The sequence below is a fragment of the Cheilinus undulatus genome, linkage group 7 (assembly GCF_018320785.1).
Source record: "Cheilinus undulatus linkage group 7, ASM1832078v1, whole genome shotgun sequence".
In the NCBI taxonomy this organism is placed as follows: domain Eukaryota; kingdom Metazoa; phylum Chordata; class Actinopteri; order Labriformes; family Labridae; genus Cheilinus; species Cheilinus undulatus.
Window position 1 is genome coordinate 44,334,318 of NC_054871.1, and position 10,219 is coordinate 44,344,536.

At 40.9% G+C, this 10,219-nt stretch overlaps 1 long non-coding RNA gene across 1 annotated transcript; it reads right to left on the reverse strand.

Annotated features, from left to right (window-relative positions):
* Positions 1 to 4,840: 4,840 nt before the first annotated feature.
* On the reverse strand, positions 4,841 to 5,198 carry LOC121511747. Its single transcript, XR_005992065.1, has 2 exons — positions 5,127 to 5,198; positions 4,841 to 5,016 (listed from the first exon to the last, which is right to left on the reverse strand). It is a non-coding gene; the product is annotated as an uncharacterized LOC121511747 (long non-coding RNA).
* Positions 5,199 to 10,219: the final 5,021 nt, after the last annotated feature.

Sequence of the window (10,219 nt, forward strand, 5' to 3'; positions counted from 1 at the left end):
ATGTGAGGAGTGATGTGTAGAACGGCAGAAAGTGCTGCAACTACACAGCAAAGACCAGTGCTTGAAGTGGAGTGGCTTTACTCTCCTTAATCACTCGAGTGTGTCTCACCATTAGGAACTCATTTGACTGACATGGAACAAAAATCATATCTTAGCAAATAAATGCAAATAAATAACAAAAACACACACTTTAATTAAAATTCTTGTGGATCAGATGCCCCACTGGCACTTTTTTAAAAGCTAGCTCATCAGTGTCAACATAGACATGAACAATTCTATCAAAATAATCTACATACACTGTATTGCCAAAAGTATTCGCTCACCTGCCTTGACTGGCATATGAACTTAAGTGACATTCCATTCTTAATCCATAGGGTTTAATATGACGTCGGTCCACCCTTTGCAGCTATAACAGCTTCAACTCTTCTGGCAAGGCTTTCCACAAGGTTTAGGAGTGTGTTTATGGGAATTTTTGACCATTTTTCCAGAGGATCATTTGTGAGGTCACACACTGATGTTGGACAAGAATGCCTGGCTCTCAGTCTCCACTCTAATTCATCCCAAACGTGTTCTATTGGGTTGAGGTCAGGACTCTGTGCAGGCCAGTCAAGTTCATCCTCACCAAACTCTCTCATCCATGTCATTATGGACCTTGCTTTGTGCACTGGTGCTCAGTCATGTTGGAACAGGAAGTGGCCATCCCCAAACTGTTCCCACAAAGTTGGGAGCAGAATTATCCAAAATCTCTTGGTATGCTGAAGCATTCAGAGTTCTTTTCACTGGAACTAAGGGGCCAAGCCCAGCTCCTGAAAAACAACCACATCCAGCCTTGGAAGGATTTGCAAAGAAGATTGGCAAAAATACATTCGAATACATTTTAAAAAGTTCTGACCTTGTCATGCATAATGCTCAACTTTATCATCCACCAACAATCAAGTCAGAAAATCAGGCACTTGTGTTTAACTTTGCAACAGAACAGCTTCAGTCACACAGAGCAGGTGAAGTTTTAGGTCTTTTTGGATGCATTTTTATTTTACTGGCGGATTATAAAAGCTTTTTCGGCAGTGATTCAGAGCTTCACCTTCCTCAAAGTGTGAAGTAAAAGAAGGTTAGAGGAAAGAAAATCCTGGATGACAGAAGTGAGGTTCAGACTCTTTTTGCTTCCTTCTCTTGTTTCACCTTTTTCCTTTCTTCTTCTCTGAATCCGAGGACATAGGAGGGAGATAGCTAAGGCTCCTGGGAAAACATGAAGGCTCTCCCTTCCACCTGGAATGTTGCCTCGTCTTTGTGTTCCTGGTTGTTTTAAGGATTTTTGCCCCTTTGTGTTTCAGTACGTGTTTTCGCCATCCAAGTTTGGCCATTTGCATTTGCTTGATGTTAGATAAGTGCAAGTAGATGTTTGAGAACACAGCACATGATGAGACGCTTTCTGCTTTTCCCTACTGACTATCAAGATGCAGTGTGCATGTGTGGGTGCTATGCACACTCCTTTTTAAGGATTTTTAATTCAGAAAAATCTTATGCGGGGGAAGCAAATCCAGCTGAGTCTCCACCATCACCATCAACATCAATGCCTTATTTGGCCTTGGAGTAAAATTTACTCTGTAAAGAACGACGACATTTGACTATGTGTGCAGTCTTAGCCCACTTTAGATTGCTATTGCCTTATTTTATTTATTTATTTATTGATTGATTGACAGTCACCTCATATTGGCCCTCATTTGGGTGTACAGTCATTTTCATACACAGATCGGCATTTATCAATCTAGACAAGAGCATGGGATCCACTCAAACCCCAGAGACAGTAGAAACAGAGCCAACAGTTGAGCCGAGTAATTCTTACCTTGTTACCACAGCCTTTTAGACACATATTACTCATGATCAGACCTTGGAAATGACTGAGGAAGACAGTCTTTTATTCCTCTTTGTGTAAGTTTTTTAAACAAACATAATGAAAGCTGTGAGCTTTTCTTTGCACACATGCAGTCAGCTGCACAACGCAAGTCTACGTTTAACACATAAACAACAGCACTTAGCTTCACATTAGCACCGTTAGCTCTAAGATAGCCAATTAGCTGCTACCATAGTGTCCTTTGAAAACACCAACAAATCACCACAACAAATAACGTGTGCTCAGACACCACCTTCAAACTCCACATTGCAAGTGAACTGAGTTCCATCAATAGCACCAGTGCAACGACATCACTAACTGGAAGGGGAACTGGTCAATAGGTTTACATCGGAAAATAAGTGGGTTTTGGGAACACTAGAAATGTAACCTCTAAATGAAAACCAAGGTCTTAACTGTAATATCTTACCATACCTTCTTAATCATGTTTCATCTTTCCTGTCGTTCCTGTACACTATTTGCTGTGGAAGCTGAGGAAACAGTTGTGGGCATTTTCCATTTTCCATGGGCAAACACTTTATCTGGAAGAACCGCTTTCAGATTCTCTGCTGCGTTCACTCGGGACACTCTCAAACAAACATTTAAATTGCAAGCACTTGTTCCTATTGGTCAGTTTAAAACTATGACAATGAACTGTTCTGCTTTGAATGTAGCTGTTTGTAATCGTGCTGTTGATATTCATTGTATCATTTTGTTTGATGCATGTTATTAGTTGTACTCTCAACATCATTGAAAATGATGGAATGGAATTGGCCATAATGTCCAGCAAACCTTGACTGCAGATTTGTAGGAGACAGCCTACAGTTCCCAAGTGCTGACTCAAGTGGGCGTGGAAACATTTTTCTTAGGGTGTCAAAAATGGAGCCAGTAGCAACAGCAAAATAAGCCGTTTGGCATTGGCAGAGATGAAAATCTTAGCAAATTTTCGTGGGCACAACCCACATACTTAGCTCTGCTGCTCATCCCATAAAAGCATGTTCCTTACAAATGTGTGTGTGGCACCATTTAAAAGGGAAATGAACAGGATTTCCAAATGTGTAAGATTTAGTGCTAAGATGCATTGTTACAACAAAGAAATAATCTACCAAACTCAAATTTCCTTACTTTATATGCTAAGTTTATATTGGTTTTGTTCTACTGCCTGTTAATGATGTTAAGTTCTAAATTTCTTTTTATGTACCATTACACTTGTGATACAACTCAAATGACTACTTTAGGCTTTACACTATTATTGATTGTACTGTTGCTAAATTTAGATGTTACATTGGTTTAAAAAGTAAAGCCACAGTGTAGTACTCAGCCTGTCAGTCATGATGTAATCTAAGTTTCTAGCAACGTTGAACAGTGACTCAGTTGGCTGGTCTTTTGTTGAGTCAGCCTGTTAGCAGAGCACTGCAGACTCTCACTTTGCCAGCGGGTCAGCCAATGAGTACACTTGTGAGTCCACCAGGAAATCAGTTTTCCAGGCAGCGAGTGTGGAAAGAGGGAATTTAGCTTAGTAGAAAGGAGAGCTGTTGAAAGGGAAGGTCTCAGAGAGCTGAGTTAACAAGGCAGCCCCGAGGCTTCAAACACCTCCAACTATAAGTGGTTGGTGAGGAGATGAAGAAGAGAGAGAGGGGATAGGGGAAAGGACAAGAGGAGAGGTGGTGAGGAGAGGAAGCTTGGGGACTCAGAATGAGCAGAGTTGGAAGGTAAGAGCTTAAACTTTAACTCTTATTGCCCTTTGAAATGTTTCCATAGAGGACATCGAGTGCTGATGTATTGTTGCATTATTTTTTTTGTAGAATAAGGTGTGTAAAAACAAGTTAGCGCTATTGCAATCCTACTGCACAACTTCAATCTGTACTCTGGTCTTAGAACATGCAGTTGTAGGGAATGATAGGATTCTGTTAAGGTACCATATTCTTACTACTTGAATATGGTTCCTTAACAGACCAACTGTCCTTGATACCTCTCAGAGGACTTCTTGGGTGCACTGGTTTGAAAATGGTGTAATAACAAGTCATAAATATGTACAGATTTTCTCTAAAATTGCTGCGCCTCTAGTCTTAAGAAGAAGTGTGAGCTGTGGTCACCCTGTATTAATGTTAAGGGTCAATTAGAATAAGACAAGTATTCAATGAGAGGATATAGGTATGAAAAATTAGCACTCTGAATATCAGTTGCATGCCTCTGTGAGGTGGATAGTGAACGTGACAGTAGTGGGTGGAAAAAAAGGGGTTGGGAGGGTTTTTGAACTTGACCTTGTGCCTCCAAAATGTGAGCAGTTTATGTTTAAATCAGAGTGGAAATTTGTGCAAGGTTAAAAGAAAGCCCATCAAAACATTCCCTGAGATATCACATTCCTCAAGATGAGAGTGCAAAAAGACAACAGAAACATGAGCAATTACCCTGCTCTGGTTGACTGAGGCAACCCCCTTCTTGTAATAGCCCAGGGACTCTACCTCTACCAAGAATCGCTAATATTAATTAAAAAGTCTTTAAAGGAAGTTTTGTTTGCAGATAGGCTGAAACACTCCCTTCATGCTCATCTACCCTTCTGCCATGTGAGAGCCTTGCTTTGTTTCACTGCAGGTCCTTCAGAAGCCTACAGGTGTAATTAATCATGGCCAGTGCAGTGATGCAGTGATTCACAAGCAAGCGATGAACTTGAGGCCTGTTGAACCTTAACCTGTAGCCTCCAATGTATTGTTAGGGTAGGAATATTGCAAAGTTTGAAGAAAATCCAACAAATTGTTCTTATGATATCATGTTTACATGCAAGGGATGAAAACAAAAATGCAAGTTTCCAATTGTCAGACGGTGAAAGTACGGTTGTGGACCTAGAAAATGGCTGCATTGTTTTCTGTGGTAGAAGTGGTATAGAAAGGGGGTGATGATTAGATGTAATCAATTTTTTAATGTGTACCCAGGAGCAGAGCCGGAGACAAATGAAGCAGTTAAAAGGTTTTATTGGGGAATCCAAGGTCCAAGGGGTGCGTGAGGAGTCCAGGGAGACGTGAGGGCTGCAGGTGTGAGGGTAGGCGAAGGAGGCTGTGAGGGAATCCAGTGAGAGAGTGTGGCAGCGTGGCAGAGATTCGGCAGAGCACTGGCGGCACATGGAGGCACTGGAAGAGGTGAAGGGAGAGCTGGGTTAGGCACAGGTCAGAAGAACACACAGAAAATCTCAAAATTACTCAGAGTAAGTCTTAAAGTCGCTTAGAGAGAGCCAAGATACCACGTAGGTGCGGGAATACTCTGGTACTAGAGAGACCTCAGAGCAGAGCTTAAGAGAGTGCAGTGATTGTCGCAATTAGGTGCAGGTGCGTAGGTGCCAGAGGAACCAGTGCAGGGGAAATGCCCAATCTTTGTAAAGAGGAACAACAACACTCCACACAGGAAACAATCCACAGGAAATCCACCAAAATAAAACCAGAAAATGTGCAATCACCACAAAGGGTTGACCATGAGGCTTAGTGGCCTTAAAAAAAGGCCTACAGCTTTCAATCTCTATGTAGTTCATCCTTGATTTAGAGTGGAGATTTGTGTGTAATTTGAAGAAAATCACAATTAAAGCAGGGGATGAACATGAGGCCCATTGATCTTGGCCTTTGTCTTAGGACCTCCATTCATCCTGTAAGAGAAGGAATTTTTGCATAATTAAAATAAAATTCCCCAAAAGTCCAGATCAGAAAACACAAACTTAGATTTTTGTCTTGATTGCATCGTTGTCATCCATCGTCAATCATCAGACCAGAATGTGATTGCTACACTGTTGTAGTGGGACATAATCAATGACGCACCCTAAGAGCATTATTGGACAACCAAATTTGACAATAATGGCATGTGGGAAAGTTTCTTGCATCATCCATCTAGTCTGACACCCTGACCTGAAATCAGTGGCATGTACCAGAGTTTCCATTGGACTTTTTTGTTTCTGGCCAAAATGGCCGGCAGTCCTCAGGAACTTCAGCCATTTAGAACAATTACTGGACATTTTGCTTTGAATAGCCATATGCAAATAGAAACACTGTGACTCAGCATCAGGTCTGTGCTAAAGTGCAACCAGGGATACATTTTTTATTTTCTAAACCTGACCCAAGACTGAGAGAGAAGAAACTGAGCCAACAGTAAAGTAAGCAACAATTACAACTCAACTGTGCACCTAAATGATGGAAAACAGATGATGTCCGCAATGAAAATTACAATTATAGTATTTCTTATGGTTTTTATTTCATCAAATTGTATTTTCCAAGTCATATTTCTAATTTGAGATTGATTTGTGACACTCTGTAGGGTTTTCTTTAAATAGTATACACATTAGAGGTGTCTTCAACTAAGGATTTTCATAGTCAAATCTGATTTGTCAGATTTTGCCTTTAGTCGACTAATAGTCGAACAGCATTTCCACTAGACTTTTTTGTCCCCGGTCAAAATGACCAGCAGACAGTTGTTTTAACATTATTTTGCTGAATTAACAGCAGCAAAACGCATAAATCTCTCCCTTATTTTTCTTTGAGTAGGTGGTTTAAAGTATCAAAATGAAAGCTGTACACACACAGTCAGTTACAAATATACGTCCACATTAAACTCATAAACAACAACAGTTAGCTTCACATTGGCACCGTTAGGCTGTTAGCACTTTGGCCACTACTTTAACTTTACAGCTTACAACAGCCAGATACCATCCTCCATCAACAACAACGAAGCATCCAAACACATAACTCCCCAGTGCTCTGTTAACTGGACACTGTGTTAGAGCTCTACATTTCAAATGAAAAATGAGTCTTACCATCAGTTGCTTATATCAGTCCTCATAATGATATCACTGTAACCTCTGCTAAAGCTGGAAATCCAACCATCCTGGTTTATTTGGACTAGTCCTGAAAAGATAAAAGCTCCACAGCAGATAGTCCAGTCAAGTCCTCCTCTCATTAACAGCTTATCCAAGGCTACTTCTGCTAATTAGCCAGGACATCCCAGCGTTAACAACCAGCTACGTTGAAGAGAGACAGAGCTTTCGTTATAAGCTCCAAGCGGTCCATGCTGTTCTGCACAATGTGATTCTGTGTTCACTACAATCCAACTTTATATGAGGATTGGTCATAGGTAGTTTATCGAAGTCGACTACAACTCAGCCAGGCTTAGGCCTCTCTCTCTCTCTCTGCTGCTGCATTGGTGTTTACGACGCTCAGCTATACAGTTCCCTTTGTTTCAGCCTCTTCATTACTCGCTGCGATGAAAAACTCAAAATCCCTCCATACCGCTAATGATATTAAGCCTTTGGTTAACCAGGAAAACCTCACTCAGATTAAATTTCTGCTTTATGAGAAAGCTCTGGTCAAACTTTCTCTGCACAGTCCCCAGCAGTACTAAGCACGCAGAGAGATAGATTTGCTTTGACCTCATCATGCATACATAGTTAGCCATGTGCTCGCCATCTGAGGAGATAAACAACCCCAGCACCGCAGGACAGTAGATGTAGTAAGATTTGGCAACTTTTAGTTTATATTAATGCATTCTCGCAGCATATCCTCTAGGTTACACAAAATATAATATGCAAGTATTCAGTATTTACTTATTTGGTCATTTGCATGTTCTGCCAGACATTTTGACCAGTTATATTTTTATCTGCCGGACTACCGCCCTTTTTACCGGCCAATGACCGGCAAATGCCGGCCAACGGAAACTCAGGCTTCGCAGCCCCATGTAGTCAGAATGGTGCGATCTTGGTTACATAACAACATTCAACTATGAGGTTCATAGTCGAATCAGACTCCTCCAGATTGAATCGTCGAATCACTGACTATTCCGGGTCACCCCAATACACATAGTTTGAAAAAGAATGAAGAAAAATTAAGAATTAGAACAGGACAAGGTTTTTGTTGCATAATCCAACATGGTGCAACTGGGATACCTTAAATATGTCAATGCTTCTGATCTGGCCATGGAACATTCTTGAGATATTGCATTCACAAGTATGGCTCTGGACAGACATGCAATCCAAAAACATAATGCATCCAGCAGTGGCTATCACCAGAGTGAATTGAAGTATAAATGCAGTATGCTGCATGTATGGATATGCAGGTTAAACATGTGGAGACAGGCAGGTGCAGAGAAATAATGCTGAGACTATAGAGACAGTCTGGGTAGATTGAACATTATAAATCAGCAGCGGGGGAAATAAAAGAAGGATGAAGGTAATATATGAGATAGAAAAGGTTAGAGATCAGTGACCTCCTTTCTAAAACTCACATACCACCTACACACATACTAACCTAACTCCATAAATCTTTGCTACAGTACAGTTACAGGCACTCAAAACCCACCAGTGTGGTTAGAAATAAATCATCTCTGAAATTAAAGGCAGAACTTTATAACACTAAATCACTACTATGGGATTACTGTATGTACTCCATTATTGTTTCATTTCAGGACACCTGGACTGATATAAGAAACCAATGCCAGTGTAATTTCCAGAACTCTCCTCTAAAACACTTGAACGCTTCAGTGGAGTCCTTGGAAATGGCATATCTGCCTTGGGAATTTCGAACTCTCTACTGAGAATTGTAATGAAATTATAGTCAGAGAGATGGCAAAGTGTCCACCCCACAACCAGAGATCGTAAATCCTACAGCCTAAATCTTGCACTTTTAACTTTTCCTCTGCTGTGTCCTTAGTACTACAGCCAAATTCTATCTCTGCTTTTTCTTCTTTTTCCCTTTTAATTTATAGGCCAAGGTGATATTTAGCTCCTGTCTTATCCTCCACTTAACTCTTCTGCTCTGCCCCCCAGACCTTGACATGAACTTTTTCTTGAAGTTCCTTTTATCACAGATTGGATCTCTTAGTAGTTACTCTGCTGGAGAAAACTTTAAACATCAGATTTTTTTTTTTCTGTTTATCTGTTTCACCATCAAAACTGTTTGACCTTAAACGTTATGTCTGTCACTTTCCTGGACACTTGATGTGTTTCAAAAGATGATACAGGGAGGAAACATATAAAACAGAGTGGAGTTTAACAAAGACTACAACCTAATCCTGTCCTTTACCTGTCAAATTCACTTAACCTCCATATTTACTGATTAGTGCAACAGCTTAACTCTGTTTACATCATATTAGGCTGTTTGAAACCAGTGGTGGCTGATGCATTTTCAAAATTTCTTATATAGGGACCAGACTATACATACACTATGCGGACAATAGTATTTGGCCACACTTTTTTTTTTCTCATTAAATTGCGCATTGATTGCATTTCAGTCAGACCTGTTGCCTCAGGTGTATAAAATCAAGCACCTAGCCATGCAGTTTAGTGGTACAAAATGAGTCATTCTGAAGAGCTCAGTAACTTCAAGTGTGGTACTGTGATGGATGCCACCTTTGCAATTAGCTGATTTGTGAAATTTCCTCCCTTCTGGATATTCCACAGTCGACTATAAGGGATATTATTAGAGAGTGGAAGCATTTAGGAACAACAGAAACTCAGCCATGAAGCCAAAGACCATGTAAAATCCAAGAGCAAGGTTAAAGACTACTAAGTAAAAGTTAGCAATGCTCTGCTGATTCCATAATTAAAGGGGACATATCACGTAAAATCACATTCTCAGGCTTTTTTAAATATGTGTCCCTGACCAGAGAAATCCATTCCCTCTCCCCTCTCTTTCTCCAGGTTTCAGAAAATGTGTGCTGAAACAAGCCGTTCTCAGGTTTTTCCCTCATGATGTCATGTAAGGAGTTAGCACCACCCCCAGGTTTGGTTGGCCCTCCGGAAGAAAGTCCCGCCTTCCTCTCCTAATCTTCTTCTAAGTTGCCAGCTGAGAGGAGGATCAGGAGAGCCACATCCATTAAGCCACATCCATTTACTGAGAGGGGTGGAGTCAGGTGCCGAGTCAGACTGCTCATTAACAATTAAAGCCACAGACACAGAAACAGCTCATTCTGTGCAGGGCTGAAACAGAGGGGTTTTTAGACATGCAAAAATACAATACTGGTGTGTTTTTTCAACAAAAGACTTCACAAGCATGTTTTGGGGACCCCTGAGACTAATATAAACTTCTCTTAAAGGATAAAATATGTCCCCTCTAAGAGTTCCAAACTTCCACTAGCATTAAAACTGTGGCAGGAGCTACATGAAACAGGTTCCCATGGCCGAGCAGCAGCATGCTAGCCTCACATCCCTGAGTCTTATCCCAAATGCTGGATAGAACGGTGTAAATGCACTGACACTGGACCATGGAGCAGTAGAAGTCATCAGCAGGAACTCTAACCTAGTGGATAACTTCACTCATGGTGCAAATGTGCCTCACATCAAAAACAGTAACAATCCACCAG